Here is a 22,420-nt window from a genome sequence, read left to right on the forward strand (position 1 = left end):
TGTGCATGTGTCTTCATAACAGAATGATTTATAATCCTTTGGATATATACCCAGTAATGGGATTGCTGGGTAAAATGGAATTTCTATTTCTAGATCCTTGAAGAATCGCCACATTGTATTCTACAATGGTTGAACTAATTTACCCTCCCACCAACAGTGTAAAAGTGTTCCTATTTCTTCACATCCTCTCCAGCATCTGTTGTCTCCAGATTTTTTAATGATCACTATTCTAACTAGTGTGAGATAGTATCTCAATGTGGTTCTGATTTGCATTTCTCTAATGACCAGTGATGATGAAATTTTCTTTGTAAGTTTGTTGGCAACATAAATGTCTTCTTTTGAAAAGTGTCTATTCATATCCTTCGCCCACTTTTGAATGGGATTGTGTGTTTTTTTTCTTGTAAATCTGTTTTAGTTCTTTGAAAATTCTGAATATTAGCCCTTTGTCAGATGGGTAGATTGCAAAAATTTTTTCCCTTTCTGTTGGTTGCTGGTTCACTCTAATGATTGTTTCTTTTGCTGTACAGAAGCTCTGGAGTTTAGTCTATTCTGGCTTTTGTTGCCAATGCTTTTGGTGTTTTAGTCATGAAGTCCTTGTTTATGCCTATGTCCTGAATGGTTTTACCTAGGTTTTCTTCTAGGGTTTTTATGGTGTTAGGTCTTATGTTTAAGTCTTTAATCCATCTGGAGTTAATTTGAGTATAAGGTGTCAGGAAGGGGTCCAGTCTCTGCTTTCTTCACACAGCTAGCCAGTTTTCCTGTCACCATTTATTAAACAGAGAATCCTTTCCCCATTGCTTGTTTTTGTGAGGTTTGTCAAAGATCAGATGGTTGTAGATGTGTGGCATTGCCTCCGAGGCCTCTGTTCTGTTCCATTGGTCTATATCTCTGTTTTGGTACCAGTACCATGCTGTTTTGATTACTGTAGCCTTGTAGTACAGTTTGAAGTCAAGTAGCATGATGCCTTCAGCTTTGTTATTTTTGCTTAGAATTGTTTTGGCTACATGGGCTCTCTTTTGTTTCCATATGAAGTTTAAGGTGGTTTTTTCCAGTTCTGTGAAGAGGGTCATAGGTAGCTTGATGTGGATAGTGTTGAATCTATAAATTACTTTGGGCAGTATGGCCATTTTCACAATATTGATTCTTCCTAACCATGAGCATGGAATGTTTTTTCATTTGTTTGTGTCCTCTCTTATTTCTTTGAACCGTGGTTTGTAGTTCTCCTTAAAGAGATTCTTTACATCCTTTGTTAGTTGTATTCCTATGTATTTATTCTCCTTGTAGCAACTGGGAATGGCAGTTCACTCTTGATTTGGCTCTCTTTTAGTCTGTTATTGGTTTATAGGAATGTTTGTGATTTCTGCACATTGATTTTGTATCCTGAGATTTTGCTGAAGTTGCTTACCAGTTTAAGGAGATTTTGGGCTGAGATAAGAATGGAATACTATTTAGCATGCAACAACACTGATGAATCTCGAACGTATTAAGAGAAAGATGCCAGTCTCAAATGGCTACATGCTATAAGATTCCATTGAGATGTCCTTCTAGAAAAGGCAAAACTATTAAGACACACAGAAGATTGCTAGTTACCAGGCTCTAGCCTTGGAGGAAGAAAACTGATTACAAAGGACACAAAGAAACATTTGGAGTGAGAAATGTTCTGGTTCTTGTTTGTGGCATTGTAAACACAACTGCACAAATTTGTCAGAATTTATAAAACTGTACACCTAAAAACATCAATTTCACAATATGTATAACATATCTCAATATCTTGATTTTTAAAAAACTAAATGTGGCTTACAGAGGGAAAGATAACTTGAGACTGTGTATCTTGTTGCTAAACTTAAATTGTTGATATGTTGGCAAGTACAACTTCTATCTTCACTAAAATTTTCCTGGAGTTTCTATGGATTTTCTTAATGATAAACACTTAAATATAGACTAAGAGTAAATATTAATTTTTCTGGATTTATCTTCATTTTTCCTTTCTTCCTTTCCTTGTCTTTTAAAGATTACTTCACTGGAAAGACATATAAAGGATATTAGTTGTTATCTCTGGAAGTGGGATCACAGGATTAAATAATTTTGTTCTTTACATATTTTTGTATTTTCCAATGATACAGTGATTACCATGTATTATTTTTATAATCTGAAATCATATTAAAATAAGACAGTACCCCAAATTACCTTAAGATTACTATTTGAAGATATCTGACTTTCCAGTGCTACATACACAGAGTCACTCTCTTTCTGCCACTTTTCTAATTTAGGATGGTTCTTAAGGAATTAACAAATGTTGGTCACCAAGCAGGTTTGCAACCAAAACAGTTACCTCAGATGAGCCGTGGTGAAAGTGATGCCTATTTCTGACTTGCACAAAATATGTCTTCACTCATAATGTACACAATCTGTATGAAATATGGCCTGTCTTGTGTTCAAATATATACACCTACTTAAGCACAAATAAAATAATTCCCATAAAATATATAAATAAATAAATAAATAAATGAGGCCCAGCTAATGTCTTTCTGGAACAAAACTCAAGTATTAAGGTTTCAGAGAGCTTCATTATTTCCCTGTTTGCCTCGAGGGTACCTTTTGCAAGGGATAATGAAATGTTCTCATGGATTCTCTATTTGGTTTCCAGACTTTGATGTGCTTAAATACAATTTTTGGTGTTGCCTTTGATCCAGTGAAGCATAGAGGTGCCCTCCCCTTCAAGGAGGAAGTGAGGGTTAGTTCAGCCTTGTATGACCGACAGTTTGGGTCAACAGCAGAGAGCATGGCACAGATAAACCTGAGACCAAAGGATGTCTCTGCCATTTACTAACTGTGTCATCTTATGTGTACTGTGTCTCTTCTTTAAGTCCTACTTCACTCGTGGGTAAAAATGTTAAAATAATAATAGCTACCTCATAAGGTCATTGTGACTCTTGAAAGACATAATGCCAATAAGATATTCAGTATAGTGACTGGCATAGATTGTGTGTTTACTACAAACACTATTTATATAAGGAAGGTGGAAGGGGTAAATGTGGAGATGTGGTTCAACCACCTAGTGACAGTGAGGATGGGAAAGGAGGCTGGTGTGCCTCTGGGTTAGTTTGCATGGAGTATAGGGCTCAGAGGAGTGTAAGAAATGCATTTAGGCCGGGTACGGTGGCTCAAGCCTGTAATCCCAACACTTTGGGAGGCTGAGGCGGGTGGATCACAAGGTCAAGAGATCGAGACCATCCTCGTCAACATGGTGAAACCCCGTCTCTACTAAAAATCCAAAAAAAAAAAAAAAAAAACTGGGCATGGTGGCACGTGCTTGTAGTCCCAGCTACTCAGGAGGCTGAGGCAGGAGAATTGCCTGAACCCAGGAGGCGGAGGTTGCGGTGAGCCGAGATCGCGCCATTGCACTCCAGCCTGGGTAACAAGAGCGAAACTCCGTCTCAAAAAAAAAGGAAGAAATGTATTTAGTGTGGAAAGTGTGATTGGGTAGGAGAGGGATTTACAAGCTAGTTAGGGAAGTTAACTAGATATAAAAAGCTGTGGTAGGTTTCTGAACACATTGTATTGCAAAATAGTAAAACGTAAGTGTAGGATTTCCTTTTAGAGACTAGGAAATTTCTTTTAAATATTGCTGTGTGCCAGGAAGCATACCATGCCAGGGTAGGAATTATTCCAGTCACTTTAAAGATGGTGATATTGTGGCCCAGGAAGATAAAAATCAGCTCCTGTTCACCTTTTAAATCCGCTTCATCTATTAAATGGGGATTAAATCAGCATATGTGAGGTTAACACCAGAGCCAGCCTGTGAAAAGCACCTTCCACAGAGGGAATGTTCAACATGTACTAATGCCCCTTAATTCTGTGTCAGCTTTGAAGACTGGGCTTCTGTCATATTCTCATGACCAAGCCCAAGCTTTGTCCACTTCCACTCTTGTTCCTGCCATGCATGTGTCCTTGTGTGGATAACCTGCTCAGGATTTGACCATTTTCAGTGCTGAGCAGCTTTTTCTAAATCGTGCTTCATGGTTGTGACTCTGCTCCTTCTTCTAGGCCTTGTGGACAAGAACTTCTGGCCTGCCTGTCTGCTTTCATCTCTACATGCTGCCATACTTCAGCCTCTTGCTAGGACCCACAGTCTGATGACTCTTTGACATGATTTCCTGCCTGGAATATCACCGATTGAAATAAGAACATGCATCTTTTCAAGTTGCTTTTCCAACAGTGGAGTTTGTTAAAAGTAGAGTTGCTTGGGCCTCATCTTAGACTAACTAAATTAGAAGTCCCCAAGGTGTGGCCTGGAAATCTGTGTCTTAAGAATGTTTCTGAGGTGGCTGGCAAGATGGCCATATAAGAACAGCTCTGGTCTGCAGCTCCCAATGACGTTGACACAGAAGATGGGTGATTTCTGCATTTCCAACTGAGGTACCTGGCTCATCTCATTGGGACTGGTTGGACAGTGGGTGTAGCCCACGGAGGGTGAGCTGAAGCAAGGTGAGGTATCACTTTACCCAGGAAGTGCAAGGAGTCAGCGAATCACTCCCCCCACCTCCAGCCAAGAAAAACCACGAGGGACTGTGCTTTGAGAAACAATGCATTCCCGCTCAGATACTATGCTTTCCCCACAGTCTTTATAACTCTAAGACTAGGAGATTCCCTTGGGTGCCTATAATACCAGGGCTTTGAGTTTCAAGCACAAAACTGGGCAGCCATTAGGACAGACACTGAGCTAGCTGCATGAGGTTTTTTCATATCCCAGTATTACCTGGAATGCCAGTGAGAAGAACCATTTGCTCCCCTGGAAAGGGGGCTGAAGTCAGGGAGCCAAGTGGTCTAGCTCAACAGATCCCACCCCCACAGAGCTCAGCAAGCTAAGATTGACTGGCTTGAAATCTAGCACAGCAGTCTAAAGTTGACCTGGGACACTTGAGCACAGTGGCGGGAGGGGTGTCAGCCACTACTGAGGCTTGAGTAAGTGATTTTCCTCTCATAGTGTGAACAAAGCTCCTGTGAACTTCAGACTGGGTGGAGCCCATCACAGCTCTACAAAGCCACTGTAGCCAGACTGCCTCTCTAGACTCCTCCTCTCTGGGCAGGGCATATCTGAAAGAAAGACAGCAGCTCCATCAGGAACTTAAAGATAAAACTCCTATCTCCCTGGGACAGAGCACCTGGGGGAAGGGGTGGCTGTGAGTGCAGCTTCAGCAGACTTAAATGTTCTTGCCTTCTGGCTCTGAAGAGAGCAGTGGATCTCCCAGTCCAGTGCTCAAGCTCTGCTAAGGAATGCCTCCTCAAGTGGGTCCCTGACCCTCTGTGCCTCCTGACTAGGAGACATCTCCCAGCAGGGTCAACAAACACCTCATACATGAGAGCTCCAGCTAGCATCTGGCGGGTGCCCCTCTGGGATGAAGCTTCCAGAGGAAGGAACAGATAGCAGTCATTGTTGTTCTGCAGCCTCTGCTGGTGATACCATGAAAATAGGGTCCGGAGTGGACCTCCAGCAAATTCCAGCAGACCTGCAGCAGAGGAGACTGATTGTTAGAAGAAAAACTGAATGAACGGAAAGCAATAGCATCAACATCAACAAAATGAACATCCATATAAAAACTCCATCTCAAGGTCATCAACATGAAAGACTAACGGTAGATAAATCCATGAAGATGAGGAAAAACAAGTGCAAAAAGGCTGAACATTCCAAAAACCAGAACGTCTCTTCTCCTCCAAAAAAATCACAACTCCTTGACAGCAAGGGAACAAAACTGGACGAAGAATGAGTTTGATGAATTGACACAAGTAGGCTTCAGAGGTGGGTAATAACAAACTCCTCTGAGCTAAAGGAGCATGTTCTAACTTAATGCAAAAAAGCTAAGAACCTTGAAAAAAGGTTAGAGGAATTGCTAACTAAAATAACCAATTTAGAGAAGAACATAAATGACCTGATGGAGCTGAAAAACACAGCATGAGAACTTCATGAAGCATACACAGGTATCAATAGCTGAATTGATGCTAGCTGGAGCTCTCCTGTATGAGGTGTTTGTTGACCCCTGCTGGTAGGTGTCTCCTAGTCAGGAGGCATGGAGGGTCAGGGAACCACTTGAGGAGGCATTCCTTAGCAGAGCTTAAGCACTGGGTTGGGAGATCTGCTGCTCTCTTCACAGCCAGCAGACAGGAATGTTTAAGTCTGCTGAAGCTTAGCTCACAGCCACCCCTTCCCCCAGAGGACAAAAGAATATCAGAGATTGAAGATCAGCTTAATGAAATAAAGCATGAAGACAAGAGTAGAGAAAAAAAAAATGAAAAGGGAAAAACAAAGCCTCCAAGAAATACGGAACTATGTGAAAAGACCAAACCTACATTTGATTGGTGTACCTAAAAGTGATGGGGAGAATGGAAGCAAGTTAAAAAAAAAACACTCTTCAGGATATTACCCCAACCTAGCAAGACAGGCCAACATTCAAATTCAGGAAATACAGAGAACAATACAAAGATACTCCTTGAGAATAGTAACCTCAAGACACATAATTGTCAGATTCACCAAGGTTGAAATAAAGGAAAAAATGTTAAGGGCAGCCAGAGAGGAAGGTCAGGCTGTGGGTACACAAAGGGAAGACCATCAGGCTAACAGTGGATCTTTCTGCAGAAACCCTACAGGCCAGAAGAGACTGGTTAGGCAGGGGGCAATATTCAGCATTCTTAAAAAAGAATTTTCAACCCAGAATTTAATATCCAGCCAAACAAAACTTCATAGGCAAAGGAGAAATAAAATCCTTTACATACAAGCAAATGTGAGAGATTTTGTCACCACCAGGCCTGCATTACAACTGCTCCTGAAGGAAGCACTAAACATGGAAAGGAAAAACTGGTACCAGCCACTGCAAAAACATACCAAATAGTGAAGATAATCGACACAATAAAGAAACCACATCAACTAAAGGGCAAAGCAGCCAGCCAGCACCGTAACGACAGGATCAAATTCACACATAACAATTTTAACCTTAAATGTAAGCAAGCTAAATGCCCCAATTAAAAGACACAGACTGGCAAATTGGATAAGGAGCCAAGATCCATCACTTTGCTATATTCAGGAGATCCATCTCACATGCAAAGAAACACATAGGCTCAAAATAAAGGAATAGAGGAAGATTAACCAAGCAAGTATAACATAAAGAAAAAAAAAGCGGAGATTGCAATCTTAGTCTTGGATAAAACAGGCTTTAAACCAACAAAGATAAAAAAAGACAAAGAAGGGTATTACATAATGGTAAAGGGATCAATGCAACCAGAAGAGCCAACTCTTCTATATATATATACACCCAATACAGGAGCACCCAGATACATAAAGCAAGTTCTTAGAGACCCACAAAGAGACTTAGACTCCCACACAATAATTATGTGAGACTAAAACCCCACTTTAATATTGATATTGATCTGTCAATATTAGATAGATGAAGGAGACAGAAAATTAACAAGAATATTGAGGACTTGAATCAGCTTTGGACCAAGCAGACCTAACAGACATTACAGAATTCTCCACTCCAACTCAACAGAATATACATTCTCCTCAGCACCACATCACATTTATTCTAAAATTGATCACATAATTGGAAGTAAAACAGTCCTCAGCTAATGAAAAAGAACAGAAATAATAACAAACAGCCTCTCAGATCACAGTGCAATCAAATCCTCAGGATTAAGAAACTCATTCAAAACCTCACAACTACATAGAAACAGAACAACCTGCTCCTGAATGACTACTGGGTAAATAACAAAATTAAGGCAGAAATAAAGAAGTTTTTTTTTTAATGAATGAGAACAAAGACAATGTACCAGAACCTCTGGGACTCAGCTATAGCAGTGTTTAGAGGGAAATTTATAACACTAAATGCCCACAGGAGAAAGTGGGAAAGATCTAATATCAACACCCTACCATCACAATTAAAAGAACTAGAGAAGCAAGAGCAAACAAATTCAAAAGCTAGCAGAAGACAAGAAATAGCAAAGATCAGAGCATAACTGAAGGAGATAGAGACACAAAAACCCTTCAAAAAAATCAATAAGTCCAGAAGCTGATTTTTTAAAAAGATCAACAAAACAGACCACTAGACAGACTAATAAAGAAGAAAAGACAGAAGAATCAAATAGATACAATAAAATATGATAAAGGGGATATCACCACTGATCCCACAGAAATACAAACTACTATCAGAGAATATTATAAGTGCCTCTACACTAATAAAATAGAAGATCTAGAAGAAATGGATAAATTCAAGGACACAAACACCATCCCAAGACTAAACCAGGAAGAAGTTGAATCCCTAAATAGGTCAATAACAAGTTCTGAAACTGAGGCAGTAACTAATAGCCTACCATCCAAAAAAAGCCTAGGACCAGATGGATTCACAGCCAAATTCTACCAGGGGTACAAACAGGAGCTGGTACCATTTCTTCTGAAACTATTCCAAACAACAGAAAAGAGGGACTACTTCCTAACTCATTTTATGAGACCAGCATCATCGTGATACCAAAACCTGGCAGAGACACAACAACAACAAAAAAAGAAAATTTCAGGCCCAATATCCCTGATGAACATCAATGCAAAAATCCTCAATAAAATGCTGGCAAAGCAAATCTAGCAGCACTTCAAAAAGCTTATCCAACATGATCAAGTCGGTTTCATCCCTGGGATACAAGGCTGGTTCAATATATGCAGATCAATAAATGTAACCCATCACATAAACAGAACCAATGACAAAAATGACATGATTATCTCGATAGATGCAGAAAAGACCTTTGATAATATTCAACACCACGTCATGCTAAAAACACTCAAGAAACTAGGTATTTATGGAAAGTATCTCAAAATAATAAGAGCTATTTATGACAAACCCACAGCTAATATCATATGGAATGGGTAAATCTGAAAGCATTCCCTTTGAAAATTGGCACAAGACAAGGAGGCCCTCTCTCACCACTCCTATTCAACATAGTATTGTAAGTTCTGGCTAGGGAAATCAGAAAAGAGAAAGAAAAAAGGATATTTAAATAGGAAGAGAGGAAGTCAGATCATTTCTGTTCGCAGATGACATGATTGAATATTTAGAAAGCCCCATCATCTCAGCCCAAAATCTCCTTAAGCTGATAAGCAACTTCAGCAAATCTCAGGATACACAATCAATGTGCAAAAATCACAAGCATTCTGGTACACCAACAACAAACAGACAGTCAAATCATTAGTTAATTCCCATTCACAATTGCTACAAAGAGAATGAAATACCTAGCAATACAACTTAGAAGGAATATGAAGGACCTTTTCAAGGAGAACTACAAACCACTGCTCAAGGAAATAAGAGAGGACACAAACAAATGGAAAAATATTTCCTGCTAATGGATAGAAAGAATCAATATTGTGAAAATAGCCATACTGCCCAAAGTAGTTTACAGATTCAATGCTATCACCATCAAGTTATTATTGACTTTCTTCACAGAATTAGAAAAAACTACTTTAAATTTCATATGGAACCAAAAAAGAGCCTACATAGCCAAGACAATCCTAAGCAAAAAGAACAAAACTGGAGGCATCATGCTATCTGATTCCAAACTATACTACAAGGCTGCAGTAATCAAAACAGCATGGTACTGGTACCAAAACAGAGATATAGACCAATGGAGCAGAACAGAGGCCTCAGAAATAACATCACACATCTATAACCATCTGATATTTGACAAACCTGACAAAAACAAGAAATGGGGAAAGGATTCCCTATTTTATAAATGGTGTTGGGAAAACTGGCTAGTTATATGCAGAAAGCCGAAACTGGACCCCTTCCTTACACCTTACACAAAAATTAATTCCAGATGGATTAACGATTTAAACATAAAACCTAACACCATAAAAATCCTAGAAGAAAACCTAGGCAATACCATTCAGGACATAGGCATGTGCAAGAATTTCATGACTAAAACACCAACAGCAATGACAACAAAAGCCAAAATTGACAAATGGGATCTAACTAAAGAGCTTTTGCACAGCACAAGAAACTATCATTAGAGTGAATAGGCAACCTACAGAATAGGAGGAAATTTTTGCAATCTATCCATCTGACAAAAGGCTAATATCCAGAACTGACAAATAACTTAAATTTACAAGAAGAAAAAACATCAAATAATATGCAAAGTATATGAACAGACACTTCTCAAAAGAAGACATTTATGTGAGCAACAAACTTATGAAAAAAAGCTCATCATCACTGGTCATTAGAGAAATGCAAATCAAAACCACATTGAGATACCATCTCACGCCAGTGAGAATGGCGATCATTACAGACTGGAAATGACAGATGCTGGAGAGGATGTGGAGAAATAATTTACACTTCCACCATTGGTGGGAGTGTAAATTAGTTTAACCACTGTGGAAAACAGTGTGGCAATTTTTCAAGGATCTAGAACCAGAAATACCATTTGACTCTGCAATCCCATTACTGGGTATATACCCAAAGGATCATAAATCATTCTACTATAAAGACACATGCACACATATGTTTATTGCAGCACTGTTCATAATAGCAAAGACTTGGAGCCAAACCAAATGCCCATCAGTGATAGTCTGGATAAAGAAAATGTGGCATATATACACTATGGAATACTATGCAGCCATAAAAAATATGAGTTCATGTCCTTTGCAGGGACATGGATGAAGCTGGAAATCATCATTCTCAGCAAACTGACACAAGAACAGAAAACCAAACACTACATGTTCTCACTCATAAGTGGGTGTTTAACAATGAGAACACATGGACACAGGGAGGGGAACATCACACACTGGGACCTGTTGGGGGTGGGGGCTTAGGGGAGGGATAGCATTAGGGGAAATAATGGGTAGATGACAGGTTGATGGGTGCAGCATACCATCATGGCAAATGAAAACCTATGTAACAAATCTGCATGTTCTGTGCATATATCCCAGAACTTAAAGTATATTTAAAAGATAAAAATAAAAAAGCCTGGGCCTGGTGGCTCACGTTTGTAATCCCAGCACTTTGGGAGACTGAGGCAGGTGGTTGACGAGGTCAGCAGATCAAAACCATCCTGGCTGACAGGGTGAAACCCCGTGTCTACTAAAAATACAAAAATTACGGCCGGGCGTGGTGGCTCAAGCCTGTAATCCCAGCACTTTGGGAGGCCGAGGCGGGTGGATCACAAGGTCAAGAGATCGAGACCATCTTGGTCAACATGGTGAAACCCCGTCTCTACTAAAAATACAAAAAAAATAGCTGGGCATGGTGGTGCGTGCCTGTAATCCCAGCTACTCAGGAGGCTGAGGCAGGAGAATTGCCTGAACCCAGGAGGCGGAGGTTGCGGTGAGCCGAGATCGCGCCATTGCACTCCAGCCTGGATAACAAGAGCGAAACTCTGTCTCAAAAAAAAAATAAATAAATAAAAATAAAAATACAAAAATTAGCTGGGTGTGGTGGCATGTGCCTGTAGTCCCAGCTACACGGGAGGCTGAGGCAGGAGAATTGCTTGAACCTGAGAGGCAGAGGTTGCAGTGAGCCGAGACTGTGTCACTGCATTCCGGCCTGGGTGACAGAGCAAGACTCTGTTTCAAAAAACAAAAAAGAATGTTTGTTTTCCCAGGTGGATTCTGATACAGTTGTTTGGCAGGCCAGCCTCTGTGAAACAATGATGTAGGTATTTAGATCACATGGCCTTGATGGCGTATTTCAACTCAGTGAGTTCATGGTTGGCTCACCATTAGCTTTGGTTCACAAATTAAATTCAGTACACTGCTTTTTCTAGGGGTTTCTACAACTTCTTCAAGAGAAAGTTTTCAGTGTTCCCTCCACATTTCCTCTGGATGAACCCATCATAGTGATGTCTATGTGATGTTAGAAGTCCTACAGGATAACTTGGAAGCTCATCTGCTACTGCAGCTAGCTCAGCATTTTCAACTTACTCCCATGCTAAGGTACTTATGAGGCAGGACTATTGCCGCATCTAAAGCATGACTGTCAAGCAAGTGGCATCTGCTGCCTGTTATCAGAAGCAGAAGTAGAAGCACCTCTACCCACTGCATCTTGGTATCAGAGTCCCCAAGGAAAACAAAGCAGTCAAGTACTGGATGGAGTAATGCTTCAGTCACATAGATAAGAGATGGAATCAGCTTCAGTGGTAGGTGTTGGTCCTCCATGGCCAGGGGGTCTCACCTGGCAGCTGGTACAGGGTCATTGGCTGGCAGATACCCCTTTTGTGCTATAGTGGAAGAATTCCATTCCCTTCCCACAGGGAACAGATATTATTGTGGGGTTGGTCAGGTGCCAAATAACACACATGCTTAAGCAGAACGAAAGAGCATACATTAAGTCTGAAACAGGGAAAGATATTTTCACACAACATGGCAAGTCCAGCACAGGCTGTGTGGACTCTTTATCTCCTGGTAAGGAAGTATTCCAGGCCCAAGGCCCATTTCTATCAGCTGAGAGGTTGGCATGCTACTGTCTTTCCTAACAGTGACCTTGCTTATAGGCTCCTGTGACTGTCACTGCCTCAACCTAGTTTCAGATTTTGTCTTAGAAATGAAGATCTGCCCACATTCAAAGCTGTCATTATCAAAGCCATTTCTCGGAACACTTCTGAAGAATAATCTTGGAACATCTGACATGTAATGTCTTTTAAAATAATGTAGAAAAAAGATAGTTCCATTTAGATTGAATCTTCCAGATTCATTAGCTACTGGGCTAGGTCTTACTGATGCCCACTTTTGTTGACATACTAGAACTTTGTAAAAAATTGGTCTTCTAAACTGAATACCTTGGGAACTTTTAAATACTGTTCTGAATAGTTATTTTAGAATTTTGTATATTTGTATGCCATTTTAGTTGCCTTTATATTAATATATGCCAGATGTGCTGTGTATTTTATTTCTTTTCAGCATCTGTATTTGTGTACTGTGGAGAGTTCCTATGGTAATGATAAAAGCATGATTTTATTAAATACCAATTTATCCCTTGACTGTTTCCATGCTACCCAGAACAAGATAGGTTTTATAGATTCTGGTTTCACAGACTTGTAAGTTTCAACATTTTCTGTATTGTAGAAATTAATATCCCTGAAAGCATAATGATAGTTAAAATGCCTTAGAATTCAAGTATAACCAGGAATATCCTGGCATGAAGTATTAGGTCATATTTGTGAGGAACATTAAGAGGAATTGGGATGGCATTAGGTATACTCACCCAAACAACAGTAGGACAGGAGGACTTGGAGAGAGAGAGTTTGTCATCGTATCTGTGACGGGATATTTTGGTTAGTTTGCCATGTCAGTGCCTTGCTCATCAGAGTAAATATGTTTCTCCACCTAATTATTCTTGGGCTGCTATATCCTTGTTCCCCAAATGTAAATCCCAGGTCAGATCTAGAAAAGATTGAGGAAACAACAGTCTGCTTTAGTTTCAGACATACTGGTTGTTGGCCACAATAGACAGCCTCACTGAATAAACATTTAGGATGTAGTGAGATAATGGGACACATGAAGAGATTTGTTTATCTGGCCAACCTTACCAGTGAATCTCCAGTAAAAATGTATCTCGTGTGACTTTAAACTCTTTTCATGGGTTTATAGAGACTTTTAAATAGAACAACGAGAGAAGAGGGTATTTTCCTTTGTTTTCAAGATGGGAAGATCTGGTGTTAAGTGTGGTCAGAACATACTTTTGAAGTAGGTTTACTAAAGTGGACTTTTATTCAATTCAGAAAGGAACTAAGTATATGCAGGAAGAGAAACGGAGGCCGAGAGAGGCTTAGGAATTGAGAGAACTGGAGGTATGCCTTCCATGAGAACTTCAGAAAGATAGCCCATATTTTTACTAGGGAATATTCAGCCCTAAGTTCCAAAAACAATCCATGTGTTCTCTCTGCTTTTTAATTTGTTAAAGAGACTCTGAAATTTAATTACTTTATTATTGGATCTCATAAATGTTTATTCCTATAGACCATAATAGTTTCAAATTAAAGAAATTAATTTTCAAATACTAAAATGCATTTGAAACTATCCATAATTCTGAAACAACAAAAGTAAAACAGTACAAGACATCTAAGAAAAAATATACAATACCTCTTACTACATGCTAAGTGAAATGAACTTAAAATTTCACATTAACTAGACTTTCACTCTAGGTAGAGGGACCACATCTGTTCTCTCCTAACATCCCATGATCTCAAAATGTACAAGTATATATTTTTTAATTGCAACAGCTCTGATAAGCAGGATATAGAAGGACTATGTGCTGGACTTGAGGAGAATTTCCAAATCCTGCCACATCAGTGATGTTAGATTGAGAAGTACAGTCATGGACTGTATTTGTCCCACCCTGTGGCTTTGAAAAGTACACGTCATCTGGCAGAGGATATGAAAAAGCTCTCTGTTACCAACACAGCCTGGTGCTAGCTCACAGATTCTAACCAGAATGTCAGGAAACCACATTCCTTTCCACATGGGGGTAATATTTCACAGTCAACCAGATCAGAGTTCTTCTCTTTTTTTGTCTTCTCTTTTCATTCTTGATTAGAGACTATATTAGAGACTATTCCTGAATAGAAACTTATATATTTTAGTAGAAAACATGCCAGATGTGTAATGCAGTTCAGTGGAATGTTAGGAAGCAATTGGTGGAGGCACTTTGAATTGAGATGTGACCGATGGGGGCTAAGCCAAGAAGAGCCTAGAAGCATGAGTCAATGAGTGTGCATGAGTGTGGGAGGAGGGTTTGTGGGGGGCTTCATATCTTGTCTTTGGAAAAGAGGTAATTGAAGAATATTTCTAAGTTTTTAACAAGAATATTTCTAAGTTTTTTCAAGTGATTCTGGCAGTGAGGAAAGGATGTTTATTTATATAGAAAATATTAATTGAGAATCTACTGTTTGCCAGATGCTGTTTTGGTGGCAGAGAAATATCAGTAGAGAATCAAGACCAGGGTCTGGTTCTAGTGGAGAAGGAGAGGGACAAAAATAAGTAAACCATTGAAAAATAGAATGTTTGATCATCATCAGTACGATGAAGAAAATAAGATGGGGTTGTGTGGCAGAGTAATGAGGGCTCTTCAGACCACTTCACTGTAGCTGCTATGTAGACTGCACCTAAGTCTGCAGAACTCATTCAGAAGAAACCAGAAGAAACAAAGTTTCTGTTATTCCTTTTCTTGTTTGATCCTTACCATACCCTATTATGCAGGTATGATTACTATCTTGTTTTACAGTTGGAAAAGAGCTAATATGATAAATGAGCAAAGACAAATTCTTAAGAGAAATACAAATAATAAATATCTGAAATGTTAAATTCATCAGTAATAAAATAGATGCACTAATAAAGGAATGAAATTTAAAATCATAATTAGATATCATTTTCAATTGATCAAATTTGCAAAGATAAAAAATAAAACCAAACTATTGCAAGTGATGGTGGTATAAAATTTGAATCCTTCATTTGCTGCTGAGGAGAAGGTTAATTGGTATAACTTTTCAGTAAAACAGTCTTACCTGCAGGAATAAATACAAAGGAAATAACCAGAAAAGCAAATAAAGATTCATATGGTAGATATTAACTGCAGTACTATTTATAAAATCCCCAACTGGAAACCACCTTCATGTGTGACAGCAGGGAAATACTTCCATATGTACAACCATTATATAGTCATTAAAGTTGATGTTCATGAAGATTTATTAACAACATGGGGAAAGGATTATTAAAATATTTTTAAAAAGTAGGCTAGAAGTTGTATATGTGGCATGGTGAAGTTTGATAACAGAACCACCTAAGGTCTAAGTGAACACATGATTGTTCAATTGGAAATTACATTTCACAGTTTCCCTTAGCAAGGTGTGGCCATACAACCGAGTTCTGGCCAATGGCATGTGAGCAGAAATAATATCCATAATTCTAGATCATGTTACCAAAAGGAAGCTGCTTGCCTTCCATGTCCTTTTTTCCTTTTCCCATAGGCTTCCATGAATGTGGCAGTGGGGTAAGCTGGTTTAGATCATGACAAGAACAACACTGTAAGAAATGACAAAACAAGGTAGAAGGAGCCTTGATCCCTGGGTGATCTTGTGGAGTAGTGTCTACTTGCTGAACCTGTCTGATGGAACTTTCATGAGAGAAATAACTTTTTAGCTATTGTGATTTGGTCTCTGTTTAAACAGCTGAAGTAATAGCCTAATGAATACAGATAGCAACCCTGTAATTATATATACAACATTTTCCTTCTTTATTATTCTGATTAATACTTAAAGAAACTCATGGTCTCAGTAATAAAGCTAAGAGGCAAATTCTGATAGATTTGTTAATGAAAGCAGAATGCTTGACATCATGCCTCTGACATTCTGGAAATCATATTTGCATATGTTTCAGAAAAGCACTTAGATATAACTCCAGTAATAACAGAGCCAGGTACAAATATAAAGAGGTGAAAGCTTTGCTTAGTTTCTATAAGGTTTTAACTTGATCTCAGACCTGTGGAACATTATTGGCTATTTTTGTTTTCTACTCTTGCCCATTGCTCCCATAATGGGCTTTTGTGTGCTCATTTATCCAGTTGGCTTTGTCAGAGATTTATCTCCATAGACTGTTAAATTTTTCCAATTTGGGAGAAAGGGGAGCTTCTTGCACCATGAGTGACTAATAGGCAAGAAAGAGGGACAGAGAGGAGTGAGAAACATATCTTTCTCTTGGACAGCTATACTTCCTTCTTTTCATCAGCATTGTTTACTAGAACCAAGATAAACAGCCCAGGTGAACTTTGGGGAGCCTAATAGAGTGTGTTGCAATGCCTCATTGTTCTAGCAAAGGAAAGCTATGGTAGAACCAGCACAGGAAGGCCAGATTGGAGGAGATGGGGGCACAGAAATATAAATGGAGGCTGAATTATGGGGTAGGGGGAGAGGAAAGGAATGATGAATAAGAGAAGGTCAAGTCTAAATCCAAGCTTGGCAATTTTGATCTAATGTCAGGCAGACTTTGGAATCCAGAGGCTTTTAAGCTCTGGAGAAAAGAGGATAGAACAATCAGGGGGAGTAGTGTCCTTCAAGAAAATCTTTCCTTTCTAAACATAAGGTGAAAGAAGAGCAAGGACAAAAACCTAGTCTTCAGAGAAATCAGCTGGCTGGGCAGAGACAAAATAGCAGGCTTCAGTCCCTGATTCAAGGAGAGAGCAAGATTATATTGGCTGGCACTGGTGCCTTGTGGGGTTGAGGGAGAGACCCAGGCATTCAAAGGGCCTAAGCAGAAGGAGACAAGAAAATTAAAGGAACTCTTAAATTTATTGAGCACCTAATATTCTATTTAATTCTTGCAGCAATCCTGGGAGCACCCTTAACAGAAATGTTTAGTGATTTGATCAGTAGAGGATTTAGATTTGTCTGACTCTAAAATCCATATTCTTTTTTAATGCCATTTTGAGGATTCTCAGAGATTGTTGGCCAAGACTCTTCCATAAATTGAGGATTAAAGAAACCTAAAATATTTCCCAAACTTGATGACTTGCCCCATGAGAACTATTGATTTAAGTCCCACAAGCCTCTGTGTTAGTTCACAGAGAAGGAAGAGGAAGCCTATGGATAGATAGGGAGATGCCCAGAAGGAGTATGAAGGATGCTTCTGCTCCATGGTCCAGAATCTCAGTTTGCTTTGTTCCAGGCTCCAGGTGGCCTGATACTATGTATTGATGATCATAGCAATCTTCCAAAGGATCCCCAGGAGCCTAATAGCCTTCAAAGGAAGTATCATAATACAGCACGAGAATATGTCTAATGTTGAAACTGTTCAGGAAAAAGCAAGTCAAATTAATCATTACTTGCTTTTTTTTTTTTTTTTTTTTTTTTTTTAAGCCAAAACTAAGTAAACATCCATTCACAAAGGAAGAGCTAAACAAATCACAGGGCATTTTCCCTTTATGAAGCCAATTAAAAAGGTGGTTGAACTAATTCTTCTTCCATGGATGGATATCCAGGATGTATTGAGTGCAAAAAGTAAGTTAATTAGAACAACAAAAATTATATACTCATATACCTCTGTGTGACACAGAGAAAGGCCAGGAAGAATATATACCTTCTAATGGTAATTTTGAGAAAAAGAAGGTGGAATGGGGAAGGAGTAGAGCAGTGACTTTTGCTCTTCAGGCATTTCTGCATGGTTTGAATTTTGGGAAGATAAATTGAGCATTTATTTCTGTAATAATTTAAAATAAACTCAACACAAATGTGAATAGTCAGTAGAAGACAACCATCTTTCTGAGCTGGAGGCAGAGAAAAATGACTTAAGGTCTTAGATGATTCTGTACCAGCATCTAATATAGAAATACAGACACATGCTGAAATCTGCTACACTTCGATCCAAAAAAATCTGCTCTGGAAGAAAAAAAAAAACACCAAGCCTGTCAAAAAGTGGGTAAAAGATCTGAACAGACACTTCTCAAAAGAGGACATTTATGCAGCAAACAAACATAGGAAAAAAAGCTCATCATCCCTGGTCATTAGAGAAATGCAAATCAAAACCACATTGAGATACCATCTTATGCCAGTTAGAATGGCGATCATTAAAAAGTCAGGAAACAGCAGATGCTGGAGGGGATGTGGAGAAATAGGAATGCTATTGTACTGTTGGTGGGAATGTAAATTAGTTCAACCATTGTGGAAGACACTGTGACAATTCCTCAAGGATCTAGAATCAGAAATAACATTTGACCCAGCAATCCCATTACTGGGTATATTCCCAAAGAATTATAGATCATTCTACTATAAAGACACATGCACTTGTATGTTTATTGCAGCATTATTCACAATAGCAAAGACTTTGAAACAACTCAAATTTTCATCCATGATAGACTGGTTAAAGAAAATGTGGCACATATACACCATGGAATACTATTCAGCCATAAAAAATAATGAGTTCATATCTTTTGCAGGGACATGGAAGAAGCTGGAAACCATCATTCTCAGCAAACTAACACAGAAACAGAAAACCAAACACCACATATTTTAACTCATAAGCGGGAGTTGAACAATGAGAACACATGGACACAGGGAGGGGAACATCACACTCTAAGGCCTGTCAGGAGGTGGGGAGCTGGGGAGGGATAGCATTAGGAAAAATACCTAATGTAGATAATGGGTTGATGGGTGCAGCAAACCACCATGGCATGTGTGTATCTTGTAACAAACCTGCACATCCTGCGCATGTATCCCAGAACTTAAAGCATAATTTTAAAGAAGAAGAAAAAGAAGAAGAAAAAAATCTGCTCCAGGCAGAACTGCAACTGGTAGAACAAGAAATTTCTCCTGCATACTAGTATATACTTCAGCTAGTTTTCCTAGTAGCATTACGTATTTCTCAGTAATTCCTGTAATTCTGAACCTCAGATTGATCTATTGTTTTTCCCTTGAAACAATTTTTAAATACTTTTCTGTTCCCATCAATTTATATTTTAATATTTACTGGATTCATGACATTGTTAGATTCTTTGTAATAGGTGCGAAAATATCTTAAACTTTTGCAATTTTTTTCAAAGATGATACACGGCAATGCCTCTTAGAAGGTTATAATCAAACCAGATGTCACTGGCATGTAGTATATCTATTTAATGAAATTCACACAATACTGTAAAAACATTAATTTTCCCCTAATTTTATATATAATTGATTTTCTTTCATTTATCTTTGAAGAAGATGTAAGGGTTAGAAGGAAAATATGGAAGAGATCAGAGAGATGAATAGAAGAGAGAAAAGTAAGCAGGTGGATTATGAAAAATGGTGAGAGTGAGAGACAAGACAGCATCAGTGAGAATTTGTCTGGACCTACACATCCTTTCAAGCTCATGAGTGGTGCCACAATGCAACTGACATCCCGTGAAAGCAAGTCTTCAACTCTACTGAGTCACTCTCTGCATGAGTCCTGAACCACTTTATGTACCCTCTTTCTTGTTCTGCAGCTTAGTTTGCTTCAATCCCTCACATTTCTGATCACTAGATTTACTTTCCTATTTATAGCCTAACCTCACATCTCGGAATTCACATGTAGTGTTTATGACATCTGCTGTCATCCTTAACTAGGGTTCAGAGTTCTCCTGTGTGGTAGGCAGAATAATCACCCTCCTCTTCAAGATATCTATGTTCTTATCCCTGGAACCTGTAAATATGTTGCTTACCTGCAAAGGGGAAGTAAGGTTGCAGATGGAATTAAGGTTGTAAATCAGCTGACCTCACACTGGGAGATTATGTTGATTATCTTGATGGGCCCAGTATAGTCACAGGGATCCTTACCAGTGGAATAGTGAGGCTTGAGAGGAGCTCAGAGGGATGCAGTATGAGAAGGACTTGCCTTGCCTTTGTGGCTGCATGGATGGAGGAAGGAGGTCACAAGCCAATAAGTGTAGACAGTCTCTATAAGTTGGAAAAGGCAAGGAAACATCCTACCTGGAGCCCACAGAAAGGAATGCATGTGGCCTTGCTGGTGCTTTGATTTTATACTAGTGAGACCTATATCAGATTTTTAACTAAAAGAGGACTATAACATTATAAATGTGTGATTTTAAGTCATCAAATCTGTGGCAATTTGCTATAGCAGCAATAGGAAACTAATACACCCTGGCTACTTTAAATCTGCTTTCCTGGTCTGTCCTAAAGCCCTTTGCACCCTCTAACTTCATGGAGTCTTCTATGGGCACTGAAAAGGAGGTTCTGAATGTAGCCAGGAAATGGACTGCTTTGCTCAGAGACAAGTCGACCTACTCATGTGTTTCTCCTTCCATACCAACTACCCCTTCACTCTTTCAGCAAAGAGCTTCTTCACAGCACTGTCCCAAGAGTTGGAAACAGAGTGAATGAGGATACATGATAACAGGTATGTATTTGAAATATGATTGGTTTTAGGGCAGTTTCAGAACTGAATGATTGATCCCATATAAGTTCCATGGAAACAGCTTAGCAAAAGTTCATGATTATCTATGACCAGTAGAAGTTAGATTGCTGTTCTGTGCTTACAGTCAAGTATAATTACACTAGGTTTGGGCTCAGAGATTTACCTGTGTGAATGACATTGTGGATTTACTGTCCACTGTCTAAATGTGAAAGAAGTCATAAGCAGATAAACTAGATAAATAAACATTGACTGTATAAGATACCAGTCCTAGTAGATTAGTCATTCACAAACTTCAAAATACATAAAAGTCACCTGGAGACTTAGTTAAAAGATGTAGATTTCTAGCTCTGCTCCTAGTAATTCTGATTTAGTAAGCCTGGGATGTATTTTTGACTTGTATCCAAGTGATTCAGTGCAGGTCACGGTGAGCATGGCATTGAAGAACACTGTCAGAGAGATACCATTCAGTATACACGTGTGAAGAGGATCAAAGCAGAAAACAAATTGGGAAATTACAGATTGCTCTTTAAGTCAAAGGTCTAGAGTCTAGATAAAGAGCAATCTGTAATTTCCCAATTTGTTTTCTGCTTTGAACCTCTTCACACGTGTATACTCTTTCACCATTATCTCATTACCTAAGAATTTGCAAGTGATGGGAGGGGGCGTGGGAGAGAGCATGCGCCTATGGGGGTGAGGGGCGTGGTCCTACATCATGGTCTTCAGGTGGGCATGTGGAAAGCCCTCCCAGGGCCTCATTCTATTCCTCTATATCTTACTCCACTCACCCATAGGTAATTCTTAGCTCCAAGAAATGCAGGCATCCCTTAGTGGGTCATTTCTGGGTGTGAGGAGACATTCACTACCACTCAAGGCACCGTGGGACTTGCGTTGTGGGTGAGTAGTAGACAAGACTTTGCACTTGGAAATGTTCCTTTCCTTCCAAGACAGAGAGAAATAATCTGATCTCTTCTTAGTGAGGATTTACCCTCCAGAGTCTAGTCTTCCTTTGGGCTGGGTGATGGGAAGTGGGGGTCCTGCCTACGGTTGTGCAGGTTGAGCATGAATTCCCAAAGGGTGAGTGTAAGTGGAGTCCAGTTCAGGTCCTACTCAGCAAGCTGGATGTTGGAGCAAGGGCAGGGGCCTGGCTGGAGGAAAAGCTGTCCTTTAAAAGTCCACACAAGGTCTCTGCTAGCTATGACCCTGTCAGGTGGCAACCCCAAGGGTTTCTCAGTCTTAATTCTCCCTTGAATTCAGTAATTTCAGGACTAGGGTAATAGGAAAAGGAAAAAATAGAATGAAATTTAGAAAGAATTCTGTTTACTGCTACATTTTCCAACAGTTGGAAGTCTCTGCTTTCCTGATAATATTTGGGCTTCTTAAAAGACCCATCCGTATGACTTTAGGTGGCATTCACTTATTTATCCGCTAAAAAAACAAATTCCTGAGTGTCACATTATGCTCTTGTGTCTTGTCAATCCTCTTATTTGCCAGTTTCCAGCTGATCAGCTAGACTTACTTAAT

At 39.2% G+C, this 22,420-nt stretch overlaps 1 long non-coding RNA gene across 1 annotated transcript in view; it reads left to right on the forward strand.

The window, feature by feature from the left end:
• The window catches only part of LOC141583559 (uncharacterized), a 34,787-nt gene extending 28,753 nt beyond the window's left edge, over positions 1-6,034 (forward strand). Inside the window, exon 3 of the long non-coding RNA XR_012516214.1 lies at positions 4,048-6,034. This is a non-coding gene — a long non-coding RNA (uncharacterized LOC141583559). The remainder of the gene's footprint in view (positions 1-4,047) is intronic.
• Positions 6,035-22,420: the final 16,386 nt, after the last annotated feature.

This window comes from Saimiri boliviensis, chromosome 2 (assembly GCF_048565385.1).
Source record: "Saimiri boliviensis isolate mSaiBol1 chromosome 2, mSaiBol1.pri, whole genome shotgun sequence".
In the NCBI taxonomy this organism is placed as follows: domain Eukaryota; kingdom Metazoa; phylum Chordata; class Mammalia; order Primates; family Cebidae; genus Saimiri; species Saimiri boliviensis.